Genomic DNA, 12,914 nt, shown 5'->3' on the forward strand with positions numbered 1-12,914 from the left:
ATGGATGTGTGTGATGTCCTTGGGTTAGTTAGGTTCAGGTAGTTCTAAATCTAGGGGACTGATGACCTCAGATGTTAAGTCCCATAGTGCTTAGAGTCATTTTGAACCATCAACCCGGAAAATTGCTGCTCGTGTGGGAAGGATCGGCAGTTCAACGGGTATGTGCAAAATGGTTCATGGAAGACCGTAGAACACAACGAAATGCGTCAGGTCGCACCAACCAAACCACCACCACCACATGCTCCTCCTCCTCCTCTTTCTGCCCCCCCCTCCCCCCTTCCCCCTCTCCACGAGAAGATCGACACTTCATCCGAATGACACTGCAGGACATCTCTGTGACCTCCTCGACTCTGGCGCAACGGTGGAACACTTCGTACACCATCAGGGGTGACAGTCCGTCGCCGTTTATTACGGCGCCTGGGTTACGTGCGCGTCGTCCAATTCTACGCCCACCTTTGACGAGTGCGCAGAAACGAGCTAGACGGAAATGGTGAATGGAAGGTCACACTGACAGGAATCGCATCAGATAGTATTTTGGACGAATTCGAGTTCTGTTTGTTTGAAGATGATAACCGAATTTTGGTTCGCCGCAGAATGGGGATTGGCATCACAGTGACTGCATTCGCGCAAGGCATACAGCGCCAACTCAAGGCCTTATGATGTTGGGTGCTATCAAATGCACTCACAAATCACATTTGCTGCGTATACAGGGCACTAACACCAGTGTGATGTACGGGAGCGACATCCTCCGACCGGTAGCCATACCGTTCCTGCACAACACCCCACATGATATCATCCTTTTGCCTTGGCTCGCCACATCACCAGACCTGTCACCAATCGAAAATGTGTGGGATATGGTGAAAATACAGCTGATGCGCTGTGACCAAATTCCACCCATCACAGATATACTTTGGAACCAGGTGAATGCAGCATGGATGGCTATACCACAGGACGCCATTCGCGCTTACACGCATCGATGCCATCGTGCATGGAACAAGTTATCAGGGGCCATGGAGGACCCTGTGCCTGTTCGGCAAGAGGACACATGCTGAACCGTGATGACTAAAATACTTATCATTTCTGCAGAACAAACTAATGTATGGGTCCTGTTAATATGAACATCCTATCTCTAGTCCTTCAAGGTGTCCTGTTTCTTTTTTTTTTCTGAATTCAGTGTATATACACTCATGCTCATAAATTAAGAATAATACTGCTACATGGTGAAACAACGCTCTGGTTGGCGGTTTGCGGGTTTAAATCACCTCGGGGTATGAGCAAGCGGTGCAACTGACCTGCGGTCGTCGCACGGTGGCACTGCCAGCAGTCCACATACGCAGAGGTGTGTTGGTGCATGTCAGATTACGGTGCAGCAAGTAAGTGTGCAGACGTCTTCAGAATTGCTAATGGTGACCGTGTGTTGAAAATGGCTCAAAAAACACATATTGATGAAGTTATGAGGGGTAGAATACTAGGGCGACTAGAGGCTGGTCAAACACAGCAGGTCGTAGCACAGGCCCTACACGTGCCACAAAGTGTGATCTCAAGATTATGGCAACGATTCCAGCAGACAGAGAACGTGTCCAGGCGCTACAGTACGGGTCGTGAAGAGTGTACACCATCACAAGAAGACCGATATCTCACCATCAGTGCCCACAGATGGCCACGGAGTACTGTAGCCACTGGAACAGTTGTCTCCAGATACACAATCCACGGACGACTGAACAGGCATGGTTTATTCGCCCAGAGACCTACAAGGTGCTTTCCACTGACCCATGGTCACAGGAGAGCCCATGAAGCCTGGTGTGAAGAATACAGTACATGGTCCTTGGAACAGTGGTCCCAGGTTATGTTCATGGACGAGTCCATGAACAGTGAACAGTGATTCTCGCCGGGTTTTCATCTGGCGTGAACCAGGAACCAGATACCATCCCCTTAATGTCCTTGAAAGGGACCTGTGTGGAGGTCGTGGTTTGATGGTGCGGCATGGGGTTATGATTGGTACACGTACACCCCTGCATGTCTTTGACAGAGGAACTTAACAGGTCAGGTTATCGGAACGTCATTTTGCACCAACATGTCGGCCTTTTCAGGGGTGTAGTGGGTTCCACCATCCTCCTGATGGATGGTAACGCACGGCCCCACCGAGCTGCCATCGTGGAGGAGTACCTTGGAACAGAAGATATCAGGCGAATGGAGTAGCCTGCCTGTTCTCCAAACCTAAACCCCATCGAGCACGACTGGGATGATCTCGGTCGACGTATCGCTGCACGTCTTCAAACTCCTACGACACTTCAGGAGCTCCGACAGGCACTAGTGCAAGAATGGGAGGCTATACCCCAGCAGCTGCTCGATCACCTGATCAAGAGTATGCCAACACGTCGTGCGGCCTGTGTACGTGTGCATGGTGATCATATCCCATATTGATGTCGGGGTACATGCGCAGGAAACAGTGGCGTTTTGTAGCACATGTGTTTCGTGACGGTTTTCTCAACTTATCACCAATACCAAAGACTTACAGATCTGTGTAGCGTGTGTTCCCTATGTACCTACGCTATTATCGCAAGTTTTGTGTAGTGCCACGTTGTGTGGCACCACATCCTACAATTATCCTTAATTTATGAGCATGAGTGTGGGTACTTCATCCATCCCTGGAATCGAGAATTTCGACGATTTATGCCTGTCATGGATATCGATACTGGCAATATGTCAAAATATGTGCCACAAAGGGCCGAATCTTTTGACTGCATTGACGAAAAAGCTTAAATCCTTTATGCTGCAAAAAGGCCGTATTTGTACATAAGGTGACGACGGCCAACAATGCACACCAAGCACAATCTCATACGCGCTTCAGGGACAGAGTGTAAGGGTTTCATAGGCAGGTGTGGCCGCTGAGTCAGTCGCGTGCAACCGGCGGACAGTTGGGTCGGAAGGGAAGCGTGTTCGGGCGGCCGTGGTGGTTAAGACAGCCTATTGCGTAAAGAGGGATATCTGGATACGAGTCCCGGCCGGCACAAATTTTCACCTGTCAGCAATGATACATTTCAATGCTTAAATGCGACCTTCTTCATTAAAACCTTCGGACTTAAATGACATGAATTTCAACGTGATACGTTTAACCGTTTCCGAGAAAAAGGGGTCATAACAGACAGGAAGACAGACAGAAGATAACAAATGACAAAAAATGGGATGTTTCGCGTGATATAATTACAAATTAACCATTTTCGGATTTTTTCCTTTACTTTGAAAACTTGCCTCTTGCCAAATATCATGATTCTAGGTCAGGGAAGTGCTCTATAAGTTTTGAGGAGTGAGTTTGAGAATATCAAAATGTGATATTAGTGGCCGTATCTTTTGACTGCATTGACGTATAAGGGTCTATAGACCTCCATATCTAACATAAATTTCAACTTCATATGTCTACCCATTCCTGAGAAACTGTTGTTAACAGTCGGACAGTGAAGTGATACTATAAGGGTTCCGTCATTACCGACGGAGGTACTACAGCATCTCAGTTTGTGTCAAAGGAGAGCGTGGCTGATTCCATGTTGTGCGATTTTGAGATGTGATAGCATTTACTGAAAACGAACTTTCTACCATGTTATCAGTGATGTTTCTGTCACTGTAAAATTGGCGGTACTGGACGCGAAACGATTATAAAGTGTTGAAATTTTATAAATACTACAACATACATCAGTCTGTGATGGCAAATATTCGTTTATTCTGTTGCTGGTTTCTATCATTATGATCATCTTCAAGCTGATCTTCCTTCGTGAAAGTAGCTGATCTCTACGGAGATGATCATAATGATTGAAACTGTTAAAGGAATAAACAGATATTTTCCATCAGAGTCTGTTGTGGTTTTAAAAAAATCTCATAACATTGGATCGCTATCACCTTCATAGTGACTATCACTCTTCATCAAAAAGTGTTTCTCGGTATTTTACACCACTGGCTATTAAAATTGCTACACCAAGAAGAAATGCAGATCATAAAAGGGTATTCATTGGACAAATATGTTATACTAGAACTGACATGTGATTACATTTTCACACAATTTGTGTGCATAGATCCTGAGAAATCAGTACCCAGAACAACCACCTCTGCCCGTAATAACGGCCTTGATACGCCTGGGCATTGAGTCAAACAGAGCTTGGATGGCGTGTACAGGTACAGCTGGCCATGCAGCTTCAACACGATACCACAGTTCATCAAGAGTAGTGACTGTCGTATTGTAACGAGCCAGTTGCTCGGCCACCATTGACCAGAAGCTTTCAGTTGGTGAGAGATCTGGAGAATGTGCTGGCCAGGGCAGCAGTCGAACATTTTCTGTATCCAGCAAGACCCGTACAGGACCTGCAACATGTGGTCGTGCATTATCCTGCTGAAATGTAGGGATTTGCAGAGATAGACTGAAGGGTAGAGCCACGGGTCGTTTTTTATTTTTTTTATTTTTTTTATTTATTTTTTTTTTTCATCAGTCTACTGACTGGTTTGATGCGGCCCGCCACGAATTCCTTCCCTTTGCTAACATCTTCATCTCAGAGTAGCACTTGCAACCTACGTCCTCAATTATTTGCTTGCCGTATTCCAATCTCTGTCTTCCTCTACAGTTTTTGCCCTCTACAGCTCCCTCTAGTACCATGGAAGTCATTCCCTCATGTCTTAGCAGATGTCCTATCATCCTGTCCCTTCTCCTTATCAGTGTTTTCCACATATTCCTTTCCTCTCCGATTCTGTGTAGAACCTCCTCATTCTTTTCCTTATCAGTCCACCTAATTTTCAACATTCGTCTATAGCACCACATCTCAAATGCTTCGATTCTCTTCTGTTCCGGTTTTCCCACAGTCCATGTTTCACTACCATACAATGCTGTACTCCAGACGTACATCCTCAGAAATTTCTTCCTCAAATTAAGGCTGGTATTTGATATTAGTAGACTTCTCTTGGCCAGAAATGCCTTTTTTGCCATAGCGAGTCTGCTTTTGATGTCCTTCTTGCTCCGTCCGTCATTGGTTATTTTACTGCCTAGGTAGCAGAATTCCTTAACTTCATTGACTTCGTGACCATCAATCCTGATGTTAAGTTTCTCGCTGTTCTCATTTCTACTACTTCACATTACCTTCGTCTTTCTCCGATTTACTCTCAAACCATACTGTGTACTCATTAGACTGTTCATTCCGTTCAGCAGATCATTTAATTCTTCTTCACTTTCACTCAGGATAGCAATGTCATCAGCGAATCGCATCATTGATATCCTTTCACCTTGTATTTTAATTCCACTCCTGAACCTTTCTTTTATTTCCATCATTGCTTCCTCGATGTACAGATTGAAGAGTAGGGGCGAAAGGCTACAGCCTTGTCTTACACCCTTCTTAATACGAGCACTTCGTTCTCGATCGTCCACTCTTATTATTCCCTCTTGGTTGTTGTACATATTGTATATGACCCGTCTCTCCCTATAGCTTACCCCTACTTTTTTCAGAATCTCGAACAGCTTGCACCATTTTATATTGTCTAACGCTTTTTCCAGGTCGACAAATCCTATGAAAGTGTCTTGATTTTTCTTTAGCCTTGCTTCCATTATTAGCCGTAAGGTCAAAATTGCCTCTCTCGTCCCTTTACTTTTCCTAAAGCCAAACTGATGGTCACCTAGCGCATTCTCAATTTTCTTTTCCATTCTTCTGTATATTATTCTTGTAAGCAGCTTCGATGCATGAGCTGTTAAGCTGATTGTGCGATCATTCTCGCGCTTGTCAGCTCTTGCCGTCTTCGGAATTGTGTGGATGATGCTTTTCCGAAAGTCAGATGGTATATCGCCAGACTCATATATTCTACACACCAATGTGAATAGTCGTTTTGTTGCCACTTCCCCCAATGATTTTAGAAATTCTGATGGAATGTTATCTATCCCTTCTGCCTTATTTGACCGTAAGTCCTCCAAAGCTCTTTTAAATTCCGATTCTAATACTGTATCCCCTATCTCTTCTAAATCGACTCCTGTTTCTTCTTCTATCACATCAGACAAATCTTCACCCTCATAGAGGCTTTCAATGTATTCTTTCCACCTATCTGCTCTCTCCTCTGCATTTAACAGTGGAATTCCCGTTGCACTCTTAATGTTACCACCGTTGCTTTTAATGTCACCAAAGGTTGTTTTGACTTTCCTGTATGCTGAGTCTGTCCTTCCGACAATCATATCTTTTTCGATGTCTTCACAATTTTCCTGCAGCCATTTCGTCTTAGCTTCCCTGCACTTCCTATTTATTTCATTCCTCAGCGACTTGTATTTCTGTATTCCTGATTTTCTCGGAACATGTTTGTACTTTCTCCTTTCATCAATCAACTGAAGTATTTCTTCTGTTACCCATGGCTTCTTCGCAGCTACCTTCTTTGTACCTATGTTTTCCTTCCCAACTTCTGTGATGGCCCTTTTTAGAGATGTCCATTGCTCTTCAACTGTACTGCCTACTGCGCTATTCCTTATTGCTGTATCTAGAGCGTTAGAGAACTTCAAACGTATCTCGTCATTCCTTAGTACTTCCGTATCCCACTTCTTTGGGTATTGATTCTTCCTCACTAATGTCTTGAACTTCTTCATCACTACTATATTGTGATCTGAGTCTATATCTGCTCCTGGGTAGTCTTACAATCCAGTATCTGATTTCGGAATTTCTGTCTGACCATGATGTAATCTAATTGAAATCTTCCCGTATCTCCCGGCCTTTTCCAAGTATACCTCCTCCTCTTGTGATTCTTGAACAGGGTATTCGCTATTACTAGCTGAAACGTGTTACAGAACTCAATTAGTCTTTCTCCTCTTTCATTCCTTGTCCCAAGCCCACATTCTTCTGTAACCTTTTCTTCTACTCCTTCCCCTACAACTGCATTCCAGTCGCCCATGACTATTAGATTTTCGTCCCCCTTTACATACTGCATTACCCTTTCAATATCCTCATACACTTTCTCTATCTGTTCATCTTCAGCTTGCGACGTCGGTATGTATACCTGAACTATCGTTGTCGGTGTTAGTCTGCTGTCGATTCTGATTAGAACAACCCGGTCACTGAACTGTTCACAGTAACACACTCTTTGCCCTACCTTCCTATTCATAACGAATCCTACACCTGTTATACCATGCTGTTGATATTACCCGATACTCATCTGACCAGAAATCTTTGTCTTCCTTCCACTTCACTTCACTGTCCCCTACTATATCTAGATTGAGCCTTTGCATTTCCCTTTTCAGATTTTCTAGTTTCCCTACCACGTTCAAGCTTCTGACATTCCACGCCCCGACTCGAAATGTAACGTTCACTGTTCAAAGTGCCGTCAATGCCAACAAGAGGTGACCGAGATGTGTAACCAATGGCACCCCATACCATCACGCCGGGTGATACGCCAGTATGGCGATAACGAATACACGCTTCCAATGTGCGTTCACCGCGATGTCGCCAAACACGGATGCGACCATCATGATGCTGTAAACAGAACCTGGATTCATCCGAAAAAATGACATTTTTCCATTCGTGCACCCAGATTCGTCGTTGAGTACACGATCGCAGGCGCTCATGTCTGTGATGCAGCGTCAAGGGTAACCGCAGCCATGGTCTCCGAGCTGATAGTCCATGCCGCAGCCAACGTCATCGAACTGTTCGTGCAGATGGTTGTTGTCTTGCAAACGTCCCCATCTGCTGACTCAGGGATCGAGACGTGGCTGCACGATCCGTTACAGCCATGCGAATAAGATGCCTGTCATCTCGACTGCTAGTGATACGAGGCCGTTGGGATCCAGCACGGCGTTCCGTATTACCCTCCTGAACTCACCTATTCCATATTTTGCTAACAGTCATTGGATCTCGACCAACGCGGGCAGCAATGTCGCGATACGATAAACCGCAATCGCGATAGGCTACAATCCGACCTTTATTAAAGTCGGAAACGTGATGGTACGCATTTATCCTCCTTACACGAGGCATCACAAGAATGCTGTAAACTTTCCTCATGTCAGCACGTTGTAGGTGTCGCCACCGGCGCCAACCTTGTGTGAATGCTATGAAAAGCTAATCATTTGCATATCACAGCATCTTCTTCGTGTCGGTTAAATTTCGCGTCTGTAGCACGTCATCTTCGTGGTGTAGCAGTTTTAATGGCCAGTAGTGTACTTCTAGATTTAGTAAAGCACTGCGTGCTTCGAAGTTCAGTTCATCGTAGAGGAGGTTGGTTATGGTAGTCAAGCAGAAATTGACTAGTCCAAGATAGGCAGAGATGAAGAATACTATCATTCCATTCTTAAAGACTGTTCAAATGAGGCACGCAAAGAATTTATAAGCTAGTAGAAATGACATTGATCGAAATTAGGTATAGAATGTATGTCCACGTTGCTACACACCAGCTTTGGCCGGTAAAGTACCTGAACAGAACTCGTCGGTCAATTTTATCCCCCTTTCGCAATCACATTCTGAAGTGTAAATTTTCTTTCCAGTTGAGTGTGTGGGATGTTTGATGTGTTTCATGCTTCCACTGATTTCTACATAAGTGTATTTCGTTATGCCTGAAACCGCCTGCCTACTACGAAAAATGTGGCGGAAATCTTGGTAGTTTCGTCTACAAAAATGTTTATGCAGAGCTGCCGAATTTATTTTGGAAATACTCCAGATTTGTGATGTTCGCTCCCATGGTTATTCAGTTGGTAATAAAGTTGCTGCTCCTTTTTTGGGCTAATAGCCCCAGTCCTTGAAAATGCCAAACATGCCAAGTCGTTGGCCGTGAAACAATTACGGGCAGGAAAATACAAGGAGCGCCCACGGATTCGTCCACCTCCGTAGCCGAAGAGATGATTGTTGATTCAAAGGTTTCAGGTTCCAGCGGCGGGAAAAAATTAGTGGGTAACATTTGTCTCGAAAGAAGGAATGTAGATGGCATGGTGGCAAAAAGTCCCTGATGACCATGCTTGAAATCTGTTCTGGTTGAATCTCAAAGATCTCTGCACGTCTCACGTAGGAAGGGCTGCTGACTTTGTTGATGCCACTCTTGTCTGGTGAAGATCTTTGGCTCGGCACCTTCTTGATGTTATTCTGGGAAAGTAGACTAGACGCTGGCACCGTGTTTCTCACTTCCCTTCTACATCTACATCTACATCTACATCTACGTGATTACTCTGCTATTCACAATAAAGTGCCTGGCAGAGGGTTCAATGAACCACCTTCAAGCTGTCTCTCTATACCGTTCCACTCTCGAATGGCACGCGGGAAAAATGAGCACTTAAATTTTTCTGTGCGAGCCCTGATTTCTCTTATTTTATCGTGATGATCATTTCTCCCTATGTAGGTGGGTGCCAACAGAATGTTATCGCAATCGGAGGAGAAAACTGGTGATCGAAATATCATGAGAAGATCCCGTCGCAACGAAAAACGCCTTTGTTTTAATGATTGCCACTCCAGTTCACGTATCATGCCTGTGACACTATCTCCCCTATTTCGCGATAACACAAAACGAGCTGCCCTTCTTTGTACTTTTTCGATGTCAGCCGTCAGTCCCACCGGATGCGGATCCCACACCGCGCAGCAACACTCCAGAATAGGGCGGACAAGCGTGGTGTAAGCAGTCTCCTTAGTAGACCTGTTGCACCTTCTAACTGTTCTGTCAATGAATCGCAGTGTTTGGTTTGCTCTACCCACAATATTATCTATGTGATCGTTCCAGTTTAGGTTATTTGTAATTTTAATCCCTAAGTATTTAGCTGAATTTACAGTCTTTATATTTGTGTGACTTATCGCGTAATCGAAATTTAGCTCATTTCTTTTAGTACTCATTTGAGTAACTTCACACTTTTCCTTATTCAGGGTCAATTGCCACTTTTCGCACCATACAGATATCTTATCTAAATCATTTTGCAAGTTGTTTTGATCATCTGATGACTTTACAAGACGGTAAATGACAGCATCATCTGCAAACAGTGTAAGACGGCTACTCAGATTGTCTCCTATGTCGTTAAGATAGATCAGGAACAATAGAGGGCCTATAACACTTCCTTGGGGAACGCCGGATATAACTTCTGTTTTACTCGATGACTTTTCGTCTATTACTACGAACTGTGACCTTTCTGACAGGAAATCTCGAATCCAGTCGCACAACTGAGGCGATACTCTGTAGACACGCAGTTTGGTTAGAAGATGCTTGTGAGGAACTGTGTCGGTAGCCGTCTGGAAATGTAAAAATATGGAATCAATTTGACATCCCCTGTCGATAGCACTTATTACTTCATTAGTATAAAGAGCTAGTTGTGTTTCACAAGAACGATATCTTCTGAAACCGTGCTGACTATGTGTCAATAAGTCGTTTTCTTCGAGGTACTTCATAATGTTCGAATACAGTACATGTTCCAAAACCCTACTGCAAATCGATGTTAGTGGTATAAGCCTGTAATTCAGCGCATTACTCCTACTTCCCTTTTTGGGTATTGGTGTGGCTTGAGCAATTTTCCAGTCTTTAGGTACGGATCTTTCTGTGAGCGATTGGTTGTATATAATTGCTAAATATGGAGCTATTTTATCAGCATATTCTGAGAGGAACCTGACTGATATACAAACTGGGCCCGAGGCCTTGCCTTTATTAAGTGATTTTTAAATTCCTGTTCATTCATAAGAACGCTGACAAAAGAACGCCCCTGCACAGTCACTGCAGTGCCTCATGACACTTCAGTGACGGATATGATTGAATGTAATGACAAACCACTTCCACCAGGAGCTTGTGCTGAACAATGTCGTTAGCAATTTTTAGACTTAGTTGCTCTACGAGCTACAGTGCGACCCTAATGCTGGACCAGATGAAGCTATGAAAGTAATTCATTTATTCTATCTCGTAAATATTTGAAGTAACAACAGCAAAAGGGGTCGAACTTTCGAAGAAATCTAAGTTTTGCAAATTTTAATGAATTCGTAACATTTTCACGTGGCACATAGATAGAGAAATTTGTATATTTTATGAATAGCAGTCCGTCAGTAGTCTGTGTTTCGGGCTTTTAAGTCTTCATTTTCGGATATAAATCAAACGCCGAGGTGAAATTTATTTTATTCACTGCCTTATTCTGCGTTATTGACTTCAATTAACTTATTATCTACGTCTTGAGAGTAATAATCCATTTGTATTTCGTATTTTCAGGATTTTATTTCGTATTAGGTGAGTACCCAGCGTCGCCCAGGCTCACGCCAACAGGGGCCTGGTAGTTCTTAGCTCACAGTATTTATTTCCAAATTGTAACTAATATGTGTAATAGATTTGTTTGAAATCGTTCCATGGGTTAATCACTCCAGGGGTTCAGCTTGAGCTTTGTACCCGTGGCTTTGCACACTGGTGGAGATGTAAACTAATTCCCGTATGTGTATTATATTTCACACATATTTGTATACATATTTTACCTGTATCTCTAACGAATTTCGCTCAGCAGTTTAGTTTCGTCGCAGCTAAATGTTTGAAGACATACTGTATGTTTGCTGTGTGGTCTTCTTACTCTCCGCGATGGCATGAGTTAAAGCAGTTAAAATTGTGCTATAATCTGTCGGCGGGTTGTTGATGAATGGAAGCGCTAACACATTTGATTACATATAAGATGATTTTCTATATAAAACCTTGCCATGCAGGAATAGAAAGCTGTAAAAACTTTCCCATCATCCAAGTAAAATCGTGATTGGTAAGAACTGTTGCTGTAGTGAATGATTGTTCTGAGTAGGCATTTTGCAGAACAATTTCTTCAGTTACAAACTCTATTCTAACTTTGGAATGTTAGCAGACTAATTTTTTGGGCACTTGCTGATTCAGTAGAGCTCGACGTGACAGAGAGTTTCGTTACTTTCTGATGTTCTATCACTCTAGCTGGAGTCACACACCTGATTCTGCCCAGTCATTGTTGCAATATTGAAGTCAGCATTATCGAAAACGAACTATAAGAATGAATCATTTGAAATGTTGGATTTCCAGAACTTAACGGCAGAAGCCTCACATAAAGCCACAGTGCTATATGAGGAGCAGAAACCCACATTCGAGGCAATTTCAGCAATGTTTTTTGATTCCACTTTACGAGACGAGTACACTGCAAGACGAAGTTGCAGTGGGGAGATAAATGAACGAGGCCTGGTAGCTAGCACAATCGCATAGGATATTGCTGTATATTTCTTAAAGGGGACTGTTCACCACCTTTCTTTTTTGACAGACCCACACGCTTCACAAATATCTGTAAAGTGTTAGGAACCCTAACTTCAGCATTCTCTGTCAAGTCATTGATATTTGGATAATCGGCAATACTGTAAGGAGTCATTCTTATATCTTCGCGCATGATAGCTGCTGCTGCTTCTACTGTTAGCTTTCTCTCATCTTTTTCATTAACAGCTCGTTCATTACACCATTGATTCAAAAGTTTGTGGCCACGAAAACGTACAACTGGAGGAGTTTTTGGCATTGTGGTAAACAAGACCCCCATCACCGAAGTGTTAAGTCAGTTTATTTTTCAGAGTTTTTGTAGTCATTGTCTCTGCTTCTGGTAGAAATTTATTAACTTTCTGCAACAAATTGAGCAGCGAAAATTGACATTCCTCTGAACTATCTATAAATTTACATAATTGTTGAAAAGCGGCATCAAAGGTGGTATCTTGACGGCGGCCTCTATTTCGAACAGAGGAGACGGCTCAACACTAATTTAGCGTAGCAGTCTTGATGATAACGGGCTTCTGCACCTACTAAACACAAAACACCGATGACGCCGTCGGCAACCTTTCTACCGAAATCATCATCGCGTTTCACTGCTTTCTCAAGCAGCGTAGCCTATGTTTCAGAGTTATAGAGCGAACTTCAAACATTCCACGGTGTTTATGGAGTCGTTTTATTGTTTCCGCCTCTGCGTCACACTTTTCAGCACATAT

General features: G+C 43.4%; 1 protein-coding gene across 1 annotated transcript in view; it reads left to right on the top strand.

The window, feature by feature from the left end:
- LOC124545711 (cytochrome P450 6j1-like) overlaps positions 1 to 12,914 on the top strand; it is a 97,471-nt gene that overhangs the window by 31,638 nt on the left and 52,919 nt on the right. The window lies entirely within an intron of this gene.

The sequence above is a fragment of the Schistocerca americana genome, chromosome 8 (assembly GCF_021461395.2).
Source record: "Schistocerca americana isolate TAMUIC-IGC-003095 chromosome 8, iqSchAmer2.1, whole genome shotgun sequence".
In the NCBI taxonomy this organism is placed as follows: Eukaryota; Metazoa; Arthropoda; class Insecta; order Orthoptera; family Acrididae; genus Schistocerca; species Schistocerca americana.